Source organism: Etheostoma spectabile, chromosome 20 (assembly GCF_008692095.1).
Source record: "Etheostoma spectabile isolate EspeVRDwgs_2016 chromosome 20, UIUC_Espe_1.0, whole genome shotgun sequence".
NCBI classification, from domain to species: domain Eukaryota; kingdom Metazoa; phylum Chordata; class Actinopteri; order Perciformes; family Percidae; genus Etheostoma; species Etheostoma spectabile.
Genome location: NC_045752.1, coordinates 18,587,977 through 18,597,819, shown reverse-complemented (window position 1 = coordinate 18,597,819; position 9,843 = coordinate 18,587,977). Strand labels below are relative to the sequence as shown.

Sequence of the window (9,843 nt, the reverse complement as noted above, 5' to 3'; positions counted from 1 at the left end):
AGATGTGTCTCTCTTCTGTTTAGATTATAATTACCGTGTTACTGCGTGACCTATCCCGTATCATTCGGCTAGTCTTTACACACCACTGCTCACATCACCTGAACCACATCTTGCACTGAGAGTCCATTGGGCTCAGAAAACAATGGTTACTGTTTAATACCCTCGATAATCCCATTTGCATGGGATACAAATATTAGAACTCTTTGTGGGGTTTGCATATATAGAAATGTATGCCCAAATGTCATGGAAATCAAACAGTGCCGTTCCCATGCCAACAATACTCAGGGTTGACTTCATCCAACTCGCTCTGCTGAATAGTGGCTCCCAGATTTTGTCTCATCAAGGTCAGTGCATCTGTTGCCTCTTTGTTAAAGCCTTAAGAAATGTTTAAAGTGGCACACATTGCACAGAAAAGCATGTAAGTATGTATGAATGAGTATCAAACTGTGGATGTCATCGTCCTGGACAGCCGGTATGTGGGAACATGCATGTTGGAGTTGTTCAATAACTACTTGACCTAGAACTACAAGCAGTTACGAACGGGACCCGAGCCCCCCTGCCCAAGTTGGACCTGCACGTGCACGGACCGGATTCCCATTTTTTGCTCAAAGCCTTAGTGTTAAATCAGAGTACGTCTTCCCAAGATATGCAACACAGGAAGTTTGGGGTGGGAATTACCAGACGCCTCCCGTCACGATATCATCACAACACTAATGCCACAATACAATATTAAACACATTGCAATACTCGATACTCTAATACATTTTTCCAATTTCTAATTTTTCCCAATTTCAGATGATGTCCCCAAAAGGAAACTTGGTCAACATCTGTTTCATATAAAAATACACATTTCTCTGTTTCTTCATATCACTTCAATTTTATTGCTGCAGAATGGGATTGTCAAGCAGACAAACTGACCAACACATACAGTATATAATGAAAGATCAATACTTGGAGCCTGTGTATCGATACAGTATTGCCACTGAAAATATCGCAATACTATGCTGTATCCATTTTTCCCCCACCACCTAGAAATTGTTCCTCAATAACTTTCACATTTAACGCAAATATTGGAGCAGATCAAGTTGGAGCAGACAAAGGGTGTGTCATGTAAGTAGAGGCTAGAGCCACTAGCCTCGAACGGAGATGAGGAGCGGGCTACAGGGGTCTGGTAAGCTCACATCTTTCTAACTCCACAAGGAAGTTTAGAAGTCAGAGCATCCCAGCTAACGCTCCGATCATGAAGACAAATCTGTGATGCAGCTAATTACCTTTCCACTACACCCGCACCCTTGAAACTAGCATGATGCGCCTCCCTTTTCTCATTTCAGCTGTAGAAAGGAGGTGCAGCTGGACAGAGGAAGGTGGGGAAACCGTCCATCAGGGGCGGGCCGGGCCAGGACACGGCCCATAAGGAGCTGCATGAAGCCCCACAAGTTATTACACCTGCTACCCGGGCCCATTTTGTCTTCATCAATTCTTAAACTCATAAGACTCCCTGCCTCTCTCCGTTTCCAAATTGTACCATCTATCAAGCCTGCCGCTACTCTTGCTGCCTCTCCCTTCCTCTCCCTTCCTCCTCTCTGTTCTTCTCCTGCTCTGTGGTTTTTCTCTCTCACGGTTCTCGCTCTCACTGCAGAACAAGGCAGTGCGGCGGCGGATCATCAAATTATCCCCAGGCGTGAGGATGAGCTTCTTCTTCTTCTTTTTTACAGTTGGTGTTAACTACAGCACCCCTCTTTCTTTCTTTCTTTCTTTCTCCATCCACTGTCCCCATCTCTTCCCTTTATTGCCTCCTCCCTCTCCCCAACATCTCCTCTCGCTACAATTGCTCCTTCTCTTCACCCCCCTCTTCATCTTACTTTATCTTCCTCTCTCCACTTTATTATCCTCCGAGCTCTCCTCCCTTCCTCTCCTCATCGCTCTCTCCAGCCTGACTTTCTTTTCTTTTCCTCGTCTTGCTGCCGGTTTGTCACTGTGGTGGACCGGCTGATCGTTCTGTCTTTCTCCCTCTTCCCCTCTCTTTCTCTCCATCACTCTAATTATGTGCAGAGACAAAGGCGTCTGATTCTGCCTCCTCCCACTCAGAGCTGTCAGGCCTGGTGTAGGAGAGAGTTAATTTCACACTTACTGCATGCTTTAATTAAAAAGGGGTGAGGGGGGGGGGGGGGGGGGGGGGGAGAGAGAGGAAAAAAACAAGAAGGGACACATGCGCTCAGTCACACATTATACAAAGGGTGGACTCTGTGGGTATATGTGTGTGTGTGTGAAAATGCATCATATTTGTGGCTTGTGCTTCCAGGTATGTACTCACAGTCCTGAGTCCTGTGTAGGGGTGCACCGCAACACGTCCAGAGTTCAATTCCTCCCTCCTCAGGTGGAGGATACGTGTACTGTCTCTTCCCCGTCAGCGGCAACAGGCTGTATTTTTTAGCCGGGGGCTTTAATGAGGAATCAATAAGATTGTAATGGATTGTTAAGAGTGCTACCATCCTCTCTCTCTCTCTCACACACACACACACACACACACACACACACACACACACACACACACACGCACGCATAAAGACAGATGTGAAGTCACAAAATGTGCGCACACACACTGTACAGCACCACCCCTTCCCAACAATAACTCTCCCCACAACAGCAGATGATAACCCTTGTTAAGCTATTGAGATATGGATGATTGTGCCTACACCCACCATTGTCAAACCGAGTAATTTATCACCCTCATTCACTGCATGTAGCAGCGAGACATCTCACATATCCCTCCCTGCTGGCCGGCCATTTAAAATTCTTTGGTGATATGATGTACTGGATCACAAACAACACTGTCACCCGATCCTTTGTTTCTCAATGCAGCTCTGTGTTGATTTTCTGATGTAAAAGGAATCTTGTGGCTGAGTGGCGTTGGTTGTGCATGCGTCATAATGGCATCTGTGTGTTTATCTGTATGTGGGATACAAACGTGTGCTTGATTGACAGAACACACTGTTGGAATGCCAAAAGCCTGTGGTATTCCCATCTGTAATGTTACATAACCGTACAATGTCCAGCGTCAGGAAAAGCCACATAATGGCTTCCTTGTGTTATTCCTGCATTAGGTATCAGTTAAGTGAATGTGATTATATGACATATTACGGATTCTGTGCTTGCATGACATGACACGCACACATATAGTACATACATATATATTAGCGCATGAGTTAACCCTCCTGTTTTCCTTAGGGTCAAAGGTGACCCGTTTTTCAAAGTTTCTACTCAAAAGAATATGTGTTTCTTTTAACCAAATTGGCAAAAACAATTATTTGACAAGCACATAATCAAGCCATTTTAGATGCAGTACCTGGATTATTCAATGTCACTGAATTCCGGATGTTATGTTATATTTTACAACATTTGTAGAAGAAGAAAATGGTAAAAAATAAAACATTTCATGCTGACAAAAGTCTTCCTCGGATTTAAACTTAATTGTCAAAATATTTCATAATTTCTGCTTTTTAACTCAAAAATGACACATATAAATGAGGTTTTTGACCATGAATTTTGAAAAAAAATAATTATAAAACTTGTGTTAATAAGTTTAAGTGGTGTATATACCGGCAGTAGCTGGGGGGAAAAGCATAGAAAACATTGAATAAAGCAAAAAATATATATCAAAGAAACATTAAAAACATTTTCAGTTTTCACCCGGGAGGACAACACAAGGGTTAAGAGAGAAGACATGCTGTACATCTGTGCAGTGTGGGAACAGCGCGTTCTCTGTCCTACTGTGTTGAACATGGAAATCCATCTCAGTGTGGCCCCTGAATAGCATGACCTGTTAACTTCTGCTGGATGTTAACCCTTGAATTGCACATGGAAGAAGAATTCTATTTGGTCTTCATTTAGGAAGCCACTCCAGAGGGCCAGAGTGTGGGACTTGACGGCAGATGAAGAGCCAAACCAAACCAAAATAAAAATAATTTCCTTGCCTGCTATGCTAACCCTGGATTGTGGACCATATTTGACAGTTCATTGACAATGTTGGTGCAAATACAGAAAGCTTGTGTCCTCTGTATATTTAGTGAGGAAAAACGTCCAGCTGTCCAGGATGGAATGGGGGGATATCCTGAATATTATGTCAGTCTGACTCTTATGAGGAAAGCACAAAGTTCACATCTCATCCAAGCAAATGAACCCCAATCTTCCCCTGAGCTTAAAGTGCCCGTGTTATGATCCTTTTTTAGGTTCATTATTGTATTTTGAGCTTGTAACAGAATAGATTCACATGGTTTAATTCTTTTTAAAACTTCATATTGAGGCATCTCACTGGTCCTTGGAGGTCCCCCAGACCTTTGAGGACCCCACATGCCCAGATTCATTTTGTCTCAGGGTATTTTTTGCTGCAATTCTTTTCTGAAGTGCGAATCAAAATGTGCCATTAAATCCCATTATTAACTGAAATGTTAAGGGCCATAAGGACTTTTATTATTTTGCTTGATTTGTAGAAGAGCTCTCTGTCTCAATATTGATGCTAGCCCATTATCATTTGAGGTGATATTGCATTTAAATGCCAAAAGGACAGTTTGGACTGGTTTTATATAGCGCTTTTCTAATCTTAACGAATACTCAGATCTCTTTTACATAGTACAGGAACCATTCACCATTCACACACTGTGGCCGAGGCTACCGTACACAGCGTACAGATATAAACAACGGAAATCACCTGTTAACTTAACGGGTGATTTTCGTTGTTTCCATTCTTCACCTGCTAGCTAAATTGCACGTGGCTGTTGATTGTTGAACGCCCTTGCTGACATTTGTATTTTAAGTAGTTACACTGCATTAAGATAATGCAAATAATAGTGGGTTTAATGTTATTATTTGCTATATACTGTATAATTATCATACATTGTAGCCTTTACAATGTTATTTATTTCTTAGCAAGGCAAGGCAAGGCAGACTTATTTGTATAGCACATTTCAGCAACAAGGCAATTCAAGTGCTTTACCACAAAATCAGTTAAACAGATAAAACACAAGTAAAAACAGTTAAAATCACAAGCATTAAAAACCGGTAAACACATGAATAGACAGTTAAAAACAAAGAGAAACATAAAAACACAAGAATAAAATTTACAGTGCAGCATAAGAATTTAAAGAAATGATTAGTCATTTAAGAAAGGCAGCATCAAATAGAAAGGTCTTCAGCCTTGATTAAAAGAAGAGAGTAGCAGCGGATCTACAGGTTCTGGGAGTTTATTCCAGATATGAGGAGCATAGAAACTGAAAGCTGCTTCACCCTGTTTAGTTCTGACTCTGGGACAGAAAGCAGACCTGTCCCAGATGACCTGAGAGGTCTGGGTGGTTCATAGTGTAGTAGCAGATCAGCAATATATTTTGGACCTAAACCGTTAAGTGATTTATAAACTAGCAAGAGTACTTTGAAATCAATTCTTGAGACACAGGAAGCCAGTGTAAAGACTTCAGAACTGGAGTGATGTGATCCAGTCTCTGGTTTAGTGAGGAACTCGAGCAGCGCGTTGAATCAGCTGCAGCTGTCTGATTGATTTTTTAGGGAGACCTGTAAGACCCCGTTACAGTAGTCAAGTCTACTGAAGATAAGCAGGATGGACAAGTTTTTTCCAAATCCTGTTGACACATAAGTCCTTTAACCCTTGATATATTCTTAAGGTGATAGTAGGCTGACTTTGAATTGTCTTAATGTGGCTGTTAAAGTTCAGGTCTGAGTCCAGAACTACACCAAGATTTCTGGCTTTGTCTGTTGTTTTTAACATTGTTGTTTGAAGCTGAGCGCAGGACTTTTAATCGTTCCTCTCTTGCTCCAAAAACAACACCTCAGTTTTTCTCATTTAATTTCAGAAAGTTCTGGCACATCCAGCGTTAATTTGTTCGATGCACTTAGTCAGTTTTGTATTGGACTATAGCCCCTGGCGATAAGGTTATGTAATTTGTGTGTCGTCCGCATAACTATGGTAACTTATTTTGTTTTTCTCCATAATCTGAGCCAGTGGAAGCATGTAGATGTTAAACAGAAGAGGCCCAGAATGGAGCCTTGCGGAACTCCGCACGTCATATTTGTACGCTCAGATGCATATTACCTATAGACACAAAGTAATCTCCTTCTTTAGGTAGGATTCAAACCAGTTTAGTACTGAGCCAGAAAGGCCAACGCAGTTTTCAATCGGTCTAGTAGTATATCGTGGTCGACCGTGTCAAATGCAGCACTGAGATCAAGTAATACTAAGATTGAAATTTTGCCATTATTGTTGTTAAGGTGATGTCATTAAGACTTTGACAAGAGGTTTCAGTGCTGTGGTGTGTCGGAAACCCGACGAAAGGTATCAAAACTGTTGCTTAGTGACAGAAATGGTTGAGTTGTTGAAAGACTACTTTTTCAATGTTTACTTAAAAAAGGAAGGTTTGATATTGGCCTATAGTTGCTCATTAGTGACTTGTCTAGGTTTTCTTTTTAAGAGTGGCTTGATTACTGCAGTTTTCAGGGCCTGTGGAAAGATACTGAAAGAGAGATGTGTTCACAATCTGTAGAAGATCAGAAGTCAAACAATTGGAAACTTTTTGAAAAGTCTGGGTAGAACATCAAGGCAACAGGTCGAGGTTTTCAGATGTTGAATAATGTCCTCAGGTTTGTATGGTGTTGACGTGTGAAATTCTGTCATATTGGAACTATTTTTGCTTGAACACTGTGACAGCACATATCCTGGACTTGATATGGAGGCACTGACTGTTTGTCTAATCTTTTGAATTTTGTTTGAAGAAGGAGGCAAAGTCATTGCAGCCTTGTAGATAAAAGTTCAGATGCTACTGGTACTGGAGGGTTTGTTAACCTATCAACAGTAGCAAACAAAGCACGGGAATTATATGTTTCTAGAGATAATATCAGAGAAAAAGGACCTTTTGCATTCCTCAGTTCCAAATTATAAATGCGAAGTCTCTCTTTATAGGAGTTATAATGGACAGGAGATTTGTTTTTCGCCACCTTCGTTCAGCTTTCCTACACTCTCTTTTTTCTGTTCTCACCAGTAGGACATTTCCATGGAGATTTCTTACCAGATACAAAATTGACCTTAGTGGGAGCAATGGCATCAATAAAATTGTGATTTTACAGTTGAAATATCTACAAGCTCAACTGATGAGCCCAGAAGGGGCTGGTGTGGAGGAGAAAAGCTGGTATAAATGTGTCACTGGTGTTTTCAGTGTATAACGTTTCGATATATTTTGGACACTTTTGGGCACAGAGATAGTGCCGTAAAGAAGAAAACACAGGAATGATCTGAGAGAGCAACGTCAGTCACCCCAACCTTGGAAATGTTCAGACCTTTGGAGACAATCAAGTCCAAGGTGTGCCCTTATTGTGGGTGGGCTCCGTCACATGCTGAGTACGTCCATAGTTCTCAAAAACACACACAGCTTTTTGTCCCTGTCCTGGGGGCTGTCAACATGATGTTAAATCACCGCAATGATTACCAATCAAAGTTAATGCAGATAATAGACAGCAGTTCAGTGAAGTCATCAATGAAGGTTGCAGAATATTTAGGTGGCCTGTAGATATTAGAAGCATCGCTTGAGGGGAAGATTAATTGAAGAGCAACATATTCAAAAGAAACAAAAATTCCATAACTATTTGCGTACAGTGGAATGAGTCATAAACAAATGGCGACCCCACCTCTTTCTTATTCACTCTATTCTCACTCATAAAACTGAAGTTAGGGGGAGCTGACTCGATGAGAACAGCAGCGCTGTTATTATGGTCTAACCAGGTTTCAGTTAAAAACATAAAATCTAGATTGTGCTTAGTAATAAAATCATTGATTAAAAATGATTTTCCTTCCAAAGACCTGACGTTTAGTAAGGCTAGTGTTAGTGTGTTTTCATTTTTGGGACAGGCTGTAGCTGACGAGGAATGGATGCCAAATTTGCTAAGTTTGCAGTTAAGTGCTTATTACCATTCTTTTCTATTACCTATCACAAAGAAATTGAGGAAGAATTGAATCCATAGGGCCCGGCTTGTCTGAAAAGAGTCATTAGTATCACTAGTCCTGCAGCCAAGGCCGGCACATATCAGATAGTGCTTGCCAGATTTTGCACACAAAGCGTCCTTTCAGTCTGGGGGAAGGAGTTTCTGACATCCTGGTAGTGGGGCTTGGCGTTTTACTTTGCCGGGGTTGAGCCATGGGGGTAGGAAGGGGTGCATAACCACAAACACACACACACACACACACACACACACACACACACACAGCCATACCCAAGCTACCCACGCCCATGTTTGTACTGTTGCTTGACTCTAATAAAGCATCAAAAGAGAGGAGTTGTGTTCTTCTGTGTTTTAACGGACACACCTGAGGCAAAAGTTGGAAACCAAAATTAGCTACAGTGAAGTTTAAAATGTTGTTCAGACAGACCTGCCCCCCCAAAAAATCCTAAAGGAAACACTGCAAACCTATTCTGGTACAATTCTGAACCTGAAAATGAGCATATTGAGCACTTTAATTGATTTTATTGTTTGAATGTGATTTTGTTTTCTCGCGTTGTTGTAAAGCACTTTGAGCTACACTCTCTGTATGAAAGGTACTACATAAATACATTATTATTATTAATTTGGCCATAGTGACAGGGTTGGTCAGGTTGAACACCTGCGTATTTATACACATTGTCAGTAATTAATGAAAAAGTAACTCCATAGAACTACATTTAAACTACTGTGTAAACAGATGCTGTGAAGGATGCAGAGGTGCGTGATGTAGGGATGTTGCCGTGTCGTACTGAGGTCCAATTCCTAATGTTGCACAATTGGGAAGTTATTTTCATGAGGGACGTTTCAGCACAGAGCATCCTTTATAAATGCACTGCTAAAGATACCGGCTTTGTACATGGACAACAGCTGCAACAGGACACCCCCATACCTTACATATCGCACAAACCAGCAACAGCAGATATTAGAATAAGCTCAGGGAGAGGCGTGCTGATTCCAATTAGCAGTCTGTTGTTTCACACTGTGGGCGATGGAGCTTGTTATTCCTAGCATGGAGAGAGTCTGAGGAGCACTGCTCTGCAGCTCCCACCGTGCAATCAGCCTCTATGACTCTTTCGTTCCCACCAAGCATTGATTGCCACATTCATCTGGCACTATTCTCACTCTGTGAGGTGCTGCAGAGGTGCATTTGTCTTGGACACCTGTGGAATAAGGTACAAATGACCCGACTTGAGGGCTGATGTCATGCTGTCGCTGAGAACTATAAGTAAGCATAATGAACCCGGCAGAGAAAGGGTTAGATCCAGGAAAAAGGAAATAATCACAATTTCTCTGTGCAATCATAATTTAGGGTGTGAGTACTAATGCTGTATTATAGGCAGTAATTACACGCCTTGATTAAAAACTAGTGGATTACAATGGAGGATTCAATTGCAGGCTGATGACGCGGACACTTTGTTTTACTCGCTCAGTGTTGCATGCATCAAGGGATTCAGAGAAGAATCCAGGTGCTGTATCTAAAATGGCTTGATTGTGTGCTTTGTGTTTGGGTGGGTCTGATTGTTCATCAGAGAGAATTATTTTCACTGAACTCAGTTCCACAAGTGTGCAAGGCATTTTCTCTGTGGATTGGTTTATAGGTGTAACACGTTATGTTATGTTTGGATTGTATGCTTTTCAGATGACTTTTACAATAATCTACAGTGGCCCTGAGAGCTTTACACACATGCACAGTAATCGATTGGAATACGATTGGATGTGCCAAAAAGCCTTCCTCAATTTAAAAAGGACAAAACTGAGGTTGTTGTTTTTGGAGAGAAGGAGGAACGATTAAAAGTTAGCGCT

The 9,843-nt window shown here is 41.5% G+C and overlaps 1 long non-coding RNA gene across 1 annotated transcript in view; it reads left to right on the top strand.

Moving 5' to 3' along the window:
• Positions 1 to 9,843, top strand: part of LOC116669977 (uncharacterized) — a 13,614-nt gene that overhangs the window by 419 nt on the left and 3,352 nt on the right. The window contains exon 2 of the long non-coding RNA XR_004326924.1: positions 2,421 to 2,423. This is a non-coding gene — a long non-coding RNA (uncharacterized LOC116669977). The remainder of the gene's footprint in view (positions 1 to 2,420; positions 2,424 to 9,843) is intronic.